The sequence below is a fragment of the Arachis ipaensis genome, chromosome B06, assembly GCF_000816755.2.
Source record: "Arachis ipaensis cultivar K30076 chromosome B06, Araip1.1, whole genome shotgun sequence".
Classification (NCBI taxonomy): Eukaryota; Viridiplantae; Streptophyta; class Magnoliopsida; order Fabales; family Fabaceae; genus Arachis; species Arachis ipaensis.
Genome location: NC_029790.2, coordinates 76,528,389 through 76,543,220, shown reverse-complemented (window position 1 = coordinate 76,543,220; position 14,832 = coordinate 76,528,389).

Genomic DNA, 14,832 nt, shown 5'->3' with positions numbered 1-14,832 from the left:
ACAGCCTTGAGTTCTCATAAGCTTCTAGGCGAAGTCTTTCTAATTCTTGCAGTTGCAACTTCCTTTCAGCTCCAGCTGTCTCAAATCCCATGTTGCACTCCTTTACTTCCCAAAAGGCTTTGTGCTCTACTTCAACTGGGAGATGACAGGCTTTTCCATAAACTAAGCGGAAGGGACTCATCCCAATGGTTGTCTTATATGCTATTCTGTATGCCCAGAGTGCATCTTGTAGCCTGGTGCTCCAGTCTCTTCTATGAGGTTTGACTATCTTCTGCAATATGCGCTTTATCTCTCTGTTAGACACCTCGGCTTGCCCATTAGTCTGAGGATGGTAGGCTGTTGCTACTTTATGCATTATCCCATGCTTCTTCAATAATCCTGTTAGTCTCCTGTTACAAACATGGGTGCCTTGATCACTCACGATTGCTCGTGGTGATCCAAAGCAACAAATGATATGATTTCTAACAAAGAAACAACAGTGTTAGCATCATCAGTACGGGTAGAAATTGCTTCCACCTATTTAGAAACGAAATCCACCGCTAACAATATATAAAAATAACCATTAGAATTTGGAAATGGACCTATGAAGTCAATGCCCCAAACATAAAAAATTTCACAGAAAAGCATAGTCTGTTGAGGCATCTCATCCCTCTTGGATATATTACCTCACCTTTGGCATGGAGAACAAGATTTACAAAATTCAGCAGCGTCTTTAAAAAGAGTAGGCCACCAGAACCCATAGCCTAAGATTTATCTAGCTGTTCTTTGAGGGCCAAAATGTCCTCCACTCTCAGATGAGTGGCAGGCCTCTAAAATGGACTGGAATTCTGATTGAGGCACACACTGTCTAATTACCTGGTCAGCACCACATCTCCATAAATACGGGTCATCCCATATATAATATTTAGACTCACTTTTCAGCTTGTCTTTTTGATGCTTAGTAAAGTTTGGAGGAAAAGTGCGGCTAACTAGATAGTTAGCTACAGGTGCATACCAAGGGACTACCTCAGATACTGCTTACAGGTTATCAAATGGGAAATTATCAGCTATAGGAGTGGAGTCATCCCTGATGTGCTCAAGGCGACTCAAGTGGTTCGCCACTAAATTCTGGTTACCACTCCTATCCTTTATTTCTAAATCAAATTCTTGTAGTAGCAGTATCCAACGTATAAGAGGCGGTTTGGATTCCTTTTTAGCTAATAAATACTTTAGAGCTGCGTGATCCGAGTACACTACTACTCTCGTACCAAGTAAATAGGCTCGGAATTTATCCAGAGGAAAAACAATAGCAAGAAGCTCTTTCTCAGTAGTAGTGTAATTAGACTGAGCGGCGTCTAAAGTCTTAGACGCATAAGCAATTACAAAGGGGTCCTTACCTTCACGCTGAGCCAGCGCTACGCCTACTGCATGGTTGGAAGCATCGCACATGATTTCAAATGGCTGGCTCCAGTCTGGTCCTCTCACAATTGGAGCTTGAGTCAGGGCAGTCTTCAGCTTATCAAATGCTTGTTTGCAATCCTCACTGAACTCGAACTCAATATCTTTCTGCAGTAGTTTGGATAAGGGTAGTGCTACCTTACTGAAGTCCTTAATGAATCTCCGGTAAAAACCTGCATGGCCAAGGAACGAACGGACTTCCCTCACAGAGGAGGGGTAAGGTAAACTAGAAATAACATCCACCTTTGCTGGATCTACAGAAATGCCAGTATTAGACACAACATGTCCTAGTACAATCCCTTGTCTAACCATAAAGTGACATTTTTCAAAATTCAATACAAGGTTTGTATGGACACATCTATCTAATATTCTAGATAAACTATCCAAGCAAAGGCTAAAAGAATCACCATAAACGCTAAAATCATCCATAAAAACCTCCATACAGTCCTCAATAAGATTAGAGAAAAGACTCATCATGCACCTTTGGAAAGTAGTTGGTGCATTGCACAAGCCAAATGGCATTCTCTTATAAGCATAAGTTCCAAAAGGACATGTGAAAGTGGTCTTTTCCTGATCTTCAGGAGCTATATGAATCTGGAAATAGCCTGTGTAACCATCTAAAAAGCAATAATGTGATTTACCTGACAGGCGATCCAGCACTTGATCAATGAATGGAAGAGGATAGTGGTCCTTACTAGTGGCTTGGTTTAGGCGCCTGTAATCAATGCAGACCCTCCAGGCGTTCTGGACTCTGGTTTCCATGAGCTCTCCATGCTCATTCTTCACTGTAGTGACTCCAGACTTCTTGGACACCACTTGTACTGGGCTTACCCATTCACTGTCTGAGATGGGGTAGATGATATCTGCCTCTAGTAGTCTGGTCACTTCCTTCTTGACAACCTCTAAGATAGTGGGGTTCAGTCTTCTCTGGGGTTGATGAACAGGCCTTGCTCCCTCTTCTAGAAATATCTTGTGCTCACAAACTTGAGGGTTGATGCCTACTATGTCTGCCAAACTCCATCCAATTGCTCTTTTGTGTTTCCTCAGCACACTGAGTAGTTGTTCTTCTTGTTGGAAAGTGAGTTCCCTTGCAATAATAACTGGAAACTTTTGCTTGTTCTCAAGGTAAGAATACTTGAGGTGTGGAGGGAGGGGCTTTAATTCCAATTTCTGCTCATGGTCAAGCTCTGGATTATCTGGGGCTGGTGATAATGGCAAAGTGCCCTCATTGTCCTCCAAGAGTGTCCCCACACTTGGACCTTGTCCTGTGTACTTCTCTTCTAACTCCTCCTGGTGAACTTCAGCCACGGTTTCATCTATGATATCACACTGGGAGATAGAAAGGTCATCCAGAGGGTGCTCCATAGCTCCATTTAAACTGAATTTCACTATTCTACCATCTATCTCAAAGGAATAAGTTCCGAAAAATGCGTCCAGCTTGAACTTTGAAGTCTTCAGAAATGGTCTTCCAAGCAGGATTGATGATGGCTTTCTTGATTCTTTAGGGGGCATTTCCAGGATATAGAAGTCAATGGGAAATGTGAGCCCCTTAATGCTCAATAATATATCTTCAGCAACTCCAACCACTGTAATAATGCTTTTATCTGCTAACACAAAACGAGCTGCCGACCTTTTTAAGGGAGGGAGCCTCAAAGTATCATATATAGACAAAGGCATTATACTAACACATGCTCCTAGATCATACATGCAGTCAGAAAATACCACACCACCAATAGTACAATTAACCATACATGGACCTGGATCACTACACTTTTCAGGTATACCTCCCATTAAGGCAGATATAGAACTACCTAAAGGAATAGTTTCTAATTCATTAATTTTTGTCTTTATCTATACATAAATCTTTTAGAAACCTTGCGTATTTAGGTACCTGCTGAATAACATCAAAAAGAGAAACAGTTACCTCAACCTTTTTCAATATTTCTACCATTTTGGGATCAGGTTCCAACTGCTTCCTGGGCTTCCTTGCAAGTTGTGGAAATGGAATAGGAATGGCGTTTTCTGCAGTGTCTGCGCCCTTTGGTGCTTCTTCCTGTGATTGAGCTTCTTCTTCTTCAGCCATGTCCTGTATGTCCTCTTCCTCCTCAACATCTTCTATTTCCACTACCACTTCAGCTGAGGCGTGTTCTGGTGGGTTTGGCTCCTCCTGATTCCTCTCTTGTAATGTGGTTCCGGACCTTAGGGTGATGGCATTAATGCCACCCTTTGGATTGGGTAATGGTTGAGAGGGGATTCCACTGGAACTCAAAGGATGGTTATTGGAGTTATTTAGTGATCCAATCTGTGATACAAGAGCTTGCAAGGTAGAGTTCAGACCATTTAGAGTAGAAGTAAGGTTGTTTTTCATGGCCTGCTGTCTCCGATCAATAGATTGTAGTAACTCATCATTAGAAGATGAAGAAGGATAAGTGATCTGAGAGGTCTGCTGTTGGTTGTGCTAAGGTCCTTGGAATTACCTCAGGTGAGGTGCTCTGTAAGGCTGGTTCTGGTTCTGCTGCCTGTTGTTGTTATTATTCCACCTCTGATTTCCCTAATTGTCTCTGCCTCCTCCGTTATTGTTGTCCCTCCAGCCCTGGTTAGAATTATCTCTCCAACCTTGGTTTGAATTATCCTGCCATCCATGATTGTAGCTGCCACCTTGATTATATCCTTGATTGGAGTGATCATAAAAGTTATGAGTGGCTGCTACAGTGTTGTCTTCCTGCTGGAGCTGCGGACATTCATTAGTATAATGGCTATAATCAGCACAGATTCTGCACACTCTCTGTGAAACCAACTATTGGCTCTGCTGTGGTGGAGAGGGCTGAGCTTGCTGAGCTTGTTGCTGATTCAACTGCATCTGCTTCAGTAAGTTGGTCATTTCACGGATACTCTGAGTTAGAGTAGCAGTCTCTCTGCTAAAGGATACTTCTGCAATAGCTTTTGACCGGCCTTGTTTCTGCTTGTGATTCCTAGTAGATTCGGCTAAGTCACTGATCAATTGCCATGCCTCATCAGTAGTCTTGTACTTTTTCATAGACCCATTGCTAGCACTTTCCAATGTGGTCTTATCTTGGGGCTTCATGCCCTGTGTGACGTAGCCGAGCAACACTATCTTGTCAATCATATGGTGGGGGCATGCTTCCAGAAGATTGTTGAAGCGCTCCTAGTATTCATAGAGAGTCTCGGATTCGTCCTGAACAATCATGGAAATGTCTTTCCTCAGTTTATCAGTAACTTCAGCTGGAATCCAAAAATTCTCTTCTAAGTGGATCCCAGTCAGAAACAGTTGCTGCGGGTTGAGTGTAGTACCACTCTCTCGTCTTTCCCTCAAGAGAGAATGGGAAAGCTTTTAACAAAATAGAAGTTTCATCTGCACCATCACGCCTGACAGTAGAATAGGCTGCTTGGAAATCCTTGAGGTGCTTGATAGGCTCTTGAGCAGGTAAGCCATGAAACTTAGGCATCAAGTTGAACAGTACAGTCTTTATTTCAAAATCTGTAGCCACTGTTGGGTGATGCACTTGAAACGGTTGCATTGTGAAATCAGGGGCTCCAGCCTCCTGGATAGTAACTCTCCTAGGTTCTGCCATGTCACCTGCACGTAAATCAACCGAATCAGTAGAAAGGAAGCTTGTTTCTTCCTCAAGTGACGTTTCAAATTCGCCCTCGGAGAGGACTAACTGACGCCGAGCTTGCCTTATACGTGAAATAATTTTTTCAATCTCAGGATCAAATACTGGCAAGCTTAGATCAGGAAGTGAACACGTCATTTAACAAAAGAAACATGTAGCTCATAGTAGCAAAAATAAAATAAAATGCAAATAAATAAATTCCAATCAATAACTTAGCACTCTATTGCAACTCCCCGACAACGGCGCCAAAAATTGACGTGGCGAAAATTGGCAAGTTAAGAAATTATTATAAGAGATACGTTGCAAGTACAGTTCTTAACCAACCGAAGATCCGTTTATCAATTTAGAAGGGTTGTCACAAAATTAGAATTAAAATACTGGGAGTATGAATCCCAGGTCGTCTCCCAACGAGTTGCAGAAAGATGTGCTATTTTATTAATCAGATGTTTTCTAAAAATGGTTGAGTTGATAAACAAGAAATAAAATTAGAGAATTTATGTAATTTAAATAAAAACCTTGACCGGAAGTAGATTAGTTGGAAGCCCTATTCTTGTTAGAGTACTCTCAAGATTAATTGATGATTGAAGGTTATTCTGTTTAGTTATCCCTTACTAGGTAGAGGAAAGTCAAGCAAGTTGGAAAGCTATTTCTATTCACAAGTTCCAATCCTCTCCCTTGGAAGGGATTAGTGTCAGTGACTTGAGGAAAATCCAACAGTAAACTCAATTACAATTTTTCTCTTGAGCGTTCCAACTCAAGGTTCTCCCTTCAATCAACTCCCAATCAAGTTATGGAACTACTCGCTCATTATGAATGTAAACTTCCCAACATAAGAAAGGGAAATAAAGAAAGACATGATAAATAATAATAAAAAATAATCCAATAGTAATTCTGAATAAATTGAGGACATGGAAGAGTAAGAGGCAAGTAAGGAAAACAAACTAGAATAATGAAGTCTTGGCGGAGGTAATAACTCTTCTCAATATCCCAATCCAAAAAATAATAAAAACAAATTCCTAAGAACTATGAATGTGTAGAGAGAAAAACCTAGAGGAGGAGTAAAATCAGATCTAAAACTAAAATTAGGCAGAATGAATGTTGTGTTTGGTCTCTCCATGTTCCCTGGCTCTAATCTGCTTTTCTGGGCCAAAAACCGGGTCAAAACAGGGCCCAAAATCACCCCCAGTGAATTCTGCAGATTCTACAGATCGCGCACGTCACGCGATCGCATCATCCAGGGTTTTGCCTTGCCACGCGTGCGCGTCGTCCACGCCTTCGCGTCACTTGTGCAGTTTCTGATCCGCGCGGTCGCGTGAGCCATGCGTCTGCATCACTTCTCACTGGTCATCTCCTCAATTTCTTGTGTTCCTTCCATTTTTGCAAGCTTCCTTTTTAATCTCCAAGTCATTCGTGCCCTATAAAGCCTGAAACACTTAACACACAGATCACGGCATCGAATGGAATAAAGAAGAATAAAAATACATAATTAAAAGTCTCTAGGAAGCAAGTTTTCAATCATGAAGTATTTTTAGGAAGGAATTATAAATGCATGCTAATCATATGAATAAGTGGGTAAAGATTTGATAAAACCTCACAATTAAGCACAATATAAATCATAAAATAATGGTTTATTAGGAAGCTATGATAAATTATATATCGTTGTGAAGCCCCGGATGTTAGCTTTTCAACGCAACTGAAACCACCTCATTTGGACCTATGTAGCTCAAGTTATGGTCGATTTAGTACCAAGAGGTCAGGCTGGACAGCATTAGCAGTTCCTTCAATTTCTTGTATTCCTTCCACTTTTGCATGCTTCCTTTCCATCCTCTAAGCCACTCCTGCCCTATAAATTCTAAAATCACTTAACAAACATATCAAGGCATCGAATGGTAATAAAGGATAATTAAAATTGACAGTTTAAAGGCCTAGGAAACATGTTTTCAATCATAGTACAAAATCAGGAAGAAAATTGTAAAACCATGCATTTTGTATGAATAAGTGTATGAAAGATTGATAAAATCCACTCAATTGAGCACAAGATAAACTGTAAAATAGTGGTTTATCAACCTCCCCACACTTAAACATTAGCATGTCCTCATGCTAAGCTCAAGAGAAACTATAAGAGTGAAGAGGAATGGTAGATAGTATGTAATGCAACCTATCTATATGAATGCAACTACATGAAAAAAATATTTCTACCAACTTGGTGAAATGTAAATAAACCTTTCAAGAACAAATATGAACTGGATTTCACTAATTCAAATCACAAAATAAAGTACAAGTGAACTTGCAGATGAAAATAGCTCATGAAAGTCGAGAACAAAGAATCGAGCATCGAACCCTCACCGGAAGTGTATACTTTCTAATCACTCAAGTGTTTAAGGTTTGATTCTCTCAATTATCTACTAACCTTGCTTTCTAAGGCTTGCTCTTCATCTAACCATCAACAAAAATTTAATGCACAGATACACATATCAAGAGGTCTTTTAAGGGTTGTAATGGGGTTAGGGTCAAGGTAGGATTGTATTTGGTCAAGTGGACTAAAATCTGAATCCTTAATTAACTTAAACTTCCACCTAACTTAGACAATCCATGTAATCATAATACAACATCTAACTATCCATTAACCATGTTTTTCACATATTCATGCATCCTATTTTCGAGTACAGTACATATGCATTGCTTTCACCACTTACTTTGGGGCATTTTGTCCCCTTTTATTTATTTGCTCTTTTTCTTTTCTTTTTCTCTTTTTTCTTCTTTTTTTTTCTCTTTTTTTTATTATTATTTTTATTTATTTTTTATTTTTTTCTAATTTTCTCAATGCATATGCTTAAATTACTGAATGCATGAACATGTTCTAAACATTTTTTTTTCATAAAGAAGTTTAACATACTTAATTTTCAAAATCAAACATTTCCAAGCCCACTTTCCCCACACTTAATTCATGAGCACTCTCACTAGTCTAAGCTAACCAAGGATTCAAATTAAGGACATTATTGTTTTCCGTTTAGAGTTAGTGATGAGCTAAAGTAAAGAACAAAGGGGTATAATAGGCTCAAAAATTGGTTTGCAAAGGATAATGAAAAGGTTAAGGCCATATGCGTATGTAAGCTAAGTGAAACAAGGCCTCAATCATATAAGTGCATGCATACATCAAACCATGGAAATATAGAATTAAGCAAGACAAAGATCACAATTTTAGAGAGAACAACACACACCAAAAATAAAATATTGGTTGATAAAATGCAACCAATCAAATAGGCTCAAAATCTAACTGGTTTTGTGTGTTCGAGCTCTAAACCATGTTCCAGTATAATATTTCTTCAAACAAGTTTAACAAAAATTTTAAATTAGTGAAATACTCTAAAAAGTTTCTTGAAAAAGTAAATATTACTTCAAGCAAGTAGTTGGTAAAATATGCACAAAATGTAACAAATATGCAATCAATCATGCAAATGCAACAATGAACAAACAAAGAAAATAAAATATTGGTGTTTGAGAAGGAAATGACTAACCCACAGAGATCGGTATCGACCTCCCCACACTTAAAGATTGTACCATCCTCGGTGCATGCTAAGATGTGTAAGTGGATGGGTTGCTTCAACTGATGCTTTTCTCCAAAGATTGTGCAGATGGACTTGTCTGTTGCCCCATATGGACTTGTTTGTCTCCCCATGTAAGGTTTTCCGTTTTCCTTCCTCGGTGGGCAGCCTGAAAGAAGAGGAAAAAGAAGAAAAAGTAACCCAGAAATAAAGATAAGAAAATAAATAAAGTCTGGGTGGGTTAATACCAAATAATGAGGGTCTCAATTACATGGTAGCTACAACATGCAAGTGAGAAAGTAATAGAAGCATACGGCATATCAATAGTGCAAAAATTACAATAAATGGGGGAGAAGTGTGGGTAATGAAAGACAATATAAATTCATGTCAATGCAAAAGGAATACCAGTATTATAAAAATTAGCATTGACATATAATTAAAAATACCCAATCAGAATAAAATAAGTCATGAAGCACCAGAATAATACAAGTAAAGATGTAACAGTTGAATATGAAAATTTAACACCAATGGAAAAATAATAAATTTAGAAAGGAAAATAAAAATATACACAAAATTAAAATGCAATAAATGAAAGTATGCAAATAAATTAAATAAAATAGAATGGAAGTGAAGAGGGATGAGAAGTTAAAGAGATAAAGAAGAAGTAAGTAAGAAAGAAAGAAGAAAGAAGAAAAGATAGAAGAAATTAGGATTAGAAAAGAAAAGAAAAGATAATTAGCGCTGATCTGGATAAGTTGTGCGGCGCAGGCGACGCGGATGCGTGGATCACGCGATCGCGTGGCCTGATTTGTGCTATTGGCGCGAGTGCAGCCGTCCGGTCGTGCAACTCTCTGTATTAAATGCATTTTGCCAAAAATCTGGGTGACGCGTTCGCGTGGTTGACGCGATCGCGTGAATGGCCATTGATGAGCGGATATTCTATACGCTTTTTGGGGTTAATTTCATATAGTTTTTAGTATGTTTTAGTTAGTTTTTAGTTTATTTTCATTAGTTTTTAGGAAAAATTCATATTTCTGGACTTTACTATGAGTTGTGTGTTTTTCTGTAATTTCAGGTATTTTTCTGGCTGAAATTGAGGGAGCTGAGCAAAAATCTGATTCAGGCTGAAAAAGGACTGCTGATGCTGTTGGATTTTGACCTCCCTGCACTCAAAGTGGATTTTCTGGAGCTACAGAACTCGAAATGGCGCGCTTCTAATTGCATTGGAAAGTAGACATCCAGGGCTTTCTAGCAATATATAATAGTCCATATTTTGCTCAAGGATAGATGACGTAAACTGGCGTTCAACGCCAGTTCTCTGCCCAATTCTGGCGTCCAGCGCCAGAAAAGGATTAAAAGTTGGAGTTCAACGCCAGAAATGGATCCAAACCTGGCGTTGAACGCCCAAAATGGCCTTATACACGTGAATTGCTTAAGTCTCAGCCCCAGCACACACCAAGTGGGCCCCAGAAGTGGATCTCTGCATCATCTGTCATAGTTTACTCAATTTCTGTAAACCTAGGCTACTAGTTTAGTATTTAAACAACTTTTAGAGACTTATTTTGTATCTCATGATATTTTAGATCTGAACTTTGTACTCTTTGACAGCATGAGTCTCTAAACTCCATTGTTGGGGGTGAGGAGCTCTGCTGTGTCTCGATGAATTGATGCAAGTATTTTTGTTTTCCATTCAAACATGCGTGTTCCTATCTAAGATATCCATTCGCGCCTAACTATGGAGAAGGTGATGATCAGTGACACTCATCACCTTCCTCAATCCATGAACGTGTGTCTGACAATCACCTCCGTTCTACATCAGATTGAATGAATATCTCTTAGATTCCTCAATCAGAATCTCCGTGGTATAAGCTAGATTGATGGCGGCATTCATGAGAATCCGGAAAGTCTAAACCTTGTCTGTGGTATTCCGAGTAGGATTCAGGGATTGAATGACTGTGATGAGCTTCAAACTCGCGAGTGCTGGGCGTAGTGACAGACGCAAAAGGAGGGTGAATCCTATTCCAGCATGATCGGGAACCTCAGATGATTAGCCGTGCTGTGACAGAGTATTTGGACCATTTTCACAAGAGGTGGGGATGTAACCATTGGCAACGGTGATGCCCCAACACATAGCTTGCCATAGAAGGATGTGCATGCGTGAATCAGAGGACAAAGGAAAGCAGATATTCAGAAGACAAAGCATCTCCAAAACTCCAACATATTCTCCATTACTGCATAACAAGTAACCTTTAACCCATGCTCTCTTGTGTATTTGCAATTCAACTGATAAATATAATTGACTTCCTGACTAAGAATTGCAAGATAACCATAGATTGCTTCAAACCAACAATCTCCGTGGGATTCGACCCTTACTCACGTAAGGTATTACTTAGACGACCCAGTGCACTTGCTGGTTAGTGGTACGAGTTATGAAAAGTGTGATTCACAATTTGTGCACCAAGTTTTTGGCGCCGTTGCCGGGGATTGTTCGTGTTTGGACAACTAACGGTTTATTTTGTTGCTTAGATTAGGAAAAATTTCTCTTTTTTAGTTTAGAGTCTCTTATTGTTGTCGGGTTAAAATTTTAGAACCCTTATTTTCCTTTTCTTAAAATCTTTTTCAAAAAAAAAAGTAATAATAATAATTTTTCTATTAAATCCTGTGCCAAACTTTAAGTTTGGTGTTTTCTTGTTGATTTTTCATAAAATTTTCGAAAATTTATTCTGCTTTTCTAAAAATTTTAAGTTTGGTGTTCTTCCTTTGTGTTTTTGTGTTCTTGCGAATCTTCAAAGTGTTCTTGCGTTTTCCTTGTGTCTTGATCTTAAAATTTTTAAGTTTGGTGTTCCTTGGTGTTTTTCCCTCCTAAAAATTTTCGAAAACAAGGAGTATTAGATCTAAAAATTTTAAATCTTGTGCTATCTTATTGTTTTTCTCTCTCTTCTTAAAATTCAAAAATATCTTTTCTCTCTATTTTAAAACATCGTTTCGAAATCTATTTCTAAAATTCAGATTTTTATTTAAAAATTTAAAACCTTTTTCAAAATTCATCATATCCTTTTTAAAATCTCCTAACCACTTTCTCTCTCCTCTCTTTTTCAAAAATCTTTCACTCATTTTTATTTATTTTATTTTGATTTTTTTATTTTGATTTATTTTGTTTTCGAAATAAATAAATAAATAAATAAATAAAAATATTTTTTCTATTTTACATCATCTCCCTTTCTCCATCATGGACCTAAGCGGAAATGAACAGTCCAGGAGGACTCTAGGGTCATATTCTAACCCCTCTACTGCTTCATATGGGAGTAGTATCTGCATACCCTCCATTGGAGTTAGTAGCTTTGAGTTGAATCCTCAGCTCATTATCATAGTGCAGCAAAGTTGCCAATATTCCGGTCTTCCACAGAAAGAACCTACAGAGTTTCTGGCACAGTTTCTACAGATTGCTGACACAGTACATGATAAAGGAATAGATCAGGATGTCTACAGACTATTACTGTTTCCATTTGCTGTAAAAGATCAAGCTAAGAGGTGGTTGAATAACCAACCTAAGGCCAGTATAAGGACATGGAAACAGCTAACAGAAAAATTCCTGAATCAATACTTTCCCCTAAAACGGATGACACAGCTAAGGCTGGACATCCAAGGCTTCAAACAAGGAGATAATGAATCTCTTTATGATGCCTGGGAGAGATACAGAGAGATGCTACGAAAATGCCCCTCTGAAATGTTTTCAGAGTGGGTTCAGTTAGACATCTTCTATTATGGGCTTCCAGAAGGAGCTCAGATATCTTTGGATTACTCAGCTGGTGGATCTATCCACATGAGAAAGACAATTGAAGAAGCTCAAGAGCTCATTGATACAGTTGCCAGGAATCAGCATCTGTACCTAAGCAGTGACCCTTCCATGAAAGAAGAGGTTAAAACAGCAACTGCTGAACTCAGTCCTGTAAAACAAGCTGCTGAATTCAATCAGCAATTGGACTTTCTAACAAAGCAGTTAGCCGAATTCAAAGATAGACTACAAGAGACAAGGATGGCTAATATACATATGGACGAACAGTTTAAGCAAACAAAGCAGCAGCTGTCAAGGCAAATAACAGAAGAATGCCAAGTAGTTCAACTAAGAAGTGGGAAAACATTAAACACCCCACCTCAAGGCAGCAAAATGCTAAGAAATGAGCAAACCACCCAAAATTCACCTGAGGATAGTAAGAGCCCAGGGAAGAGTAATTTTGGAACTAAAACGCCAGAAATTTGGTGGAAGGCTGGCACTGAACGCCCAGACCATGCTCAGGACTGGCGTTCAATGCCAGAAACAAGGCAGGACTGGCGTTCAACGCCAGAAATAGGCAAGGATCTGGCGTTGAACGCCCAAAATGGGCAAGATCTGGCACTGAACGCCCAAAATGGGCACAGTTCTGGCGTTCAGACGCCAGGAACAGACAAGGAATTGGCATCTAACGTCACTCCAGTCTCTAACTCTGGCACTCAATTGCCAGTGAGGGATCAGACACACACAAATGCTGAAAGCAACCCCTCTAAAAAGGCTTCTTCAACCACTTCTGTAGGCAATAAACCTATAGCAACTAAGGTTGAAGAATATAAAGCCAAGATACCTTATCCTTAAAAACTCCAGAAAGAGGAGCAGGATAAGCAATTTGCTCGCTTTGCAGATTATCTCAGGACTCTTGAAATAAAGATTCCATTTGCAGAAGTACTTGAGCAAATACCTTCTTATGCCAAGTTCATGAAAGAGATCTTGAGTCATAAAAAGGATTGGAGAGAAACAGAAAGTGTTCTCCTCACTGAAGAATGCAGTGTAGTCATTCTGAAAAGCTTTCCTGAGAAGCTTAAAGACCCTGGGAGCTTTCTGATACCATGCATATTAGAAGGTCAATGCACCAAGACAGCTTTATGCAATCTTGAGGCAAGCATCAACCTAATACCTGCGTCCACTATCAGAAAGCTTGGCTTAACTGAAGAAGTTAAACCAACCCGGATATGTCTCCAACTTGCTGATGGCTCCACTAAATACCCATCAGGCGTGATTGAAGACATGATTGTCAGGGTTGGGCCATTCGCCTTTCCCATTGACTTTGTTGTGCTGGAAATGGAGGAGCACAAGAGTGCTACTCTCATTCTAGGAAGACCTTTCCTAGTATGGATGACTTCTCAGTATATGGAGACTCATTCAGCTCCTGTCTTGATCACCTAAAACTTGTTCTGAAAAGATGCCAAGAAACCAACCTAGTTTTAAACTGGGAAAAATGTCACTTCATGGTGACTGAAGGGATTGTTCTTGGGCATAAAATTTCAAACAAGGGAATAGAGGTGGATCGAGCAAAAATAGAGGTAATTGAAAAATTACCACCACCTGCCAATGTTAAGGCAATCAGAAGCTTTCTGGGGCACACAGGATTCTATAGGAGGTTTATAAAGGATTTCTCAAAAATTGTAAAACCTCTAAGCAATCTGCTAGCTGCTGACATGCCATTTGTGTTTGACACAGAGTGCCTGCAGGCATTTGAAATGCTGAAAGCTAAGCTGGTCACAGCACCAGTCATTTCTGCACCAGACTGGACATTACCATTTGAGCTAATGTGTGATGCCAGTGATCACGCCATTGGTGCAGTGTTGGGACAGAGGCATGATAAGCTTCTGCACGTCATTTATTATGCCAGTCGCGTTCTAAATGATGCCCAGAAAAATTACACAACCACAGAAAAAGAATTACTTGCAGTGGTTTACGCCATTGACAAGTTCAGATCATATTTAGTAGGATCAAAAGTGATTGTGTATACTGATCATGCTGCTCTTAAATATCTACTCACAAAGCAGGATTCAAAACCCAGGCTCATCAGATGGGTGTTGCTTCTGCAAGAGTTTGATATAGAAATAAGAGACAGAAAAGGGACAGAGAACCAAGTGGCTGATCATCTATCCCGGATAGAGCCAGTAGAAGGGATGCCCCTCCCTTCTCTTGAGATCTCTGAGACTTTTCCAGATGAGTATTTATTTGCCATTCAGGAAACACCATGGTTTGCCGATATTGCAAACTATAAATCTACAAGGTTCATACCCAAGGAGTACAACAGGATACAAAAGAAAAAATTAATTACTGATGCAAAGTACTACTTGTGGGATGAACCGTATCTCTTTAAGAGATGTGCAGACCGAATACAAATTAGGTTAATGGCTCCAAAGCTTGGACA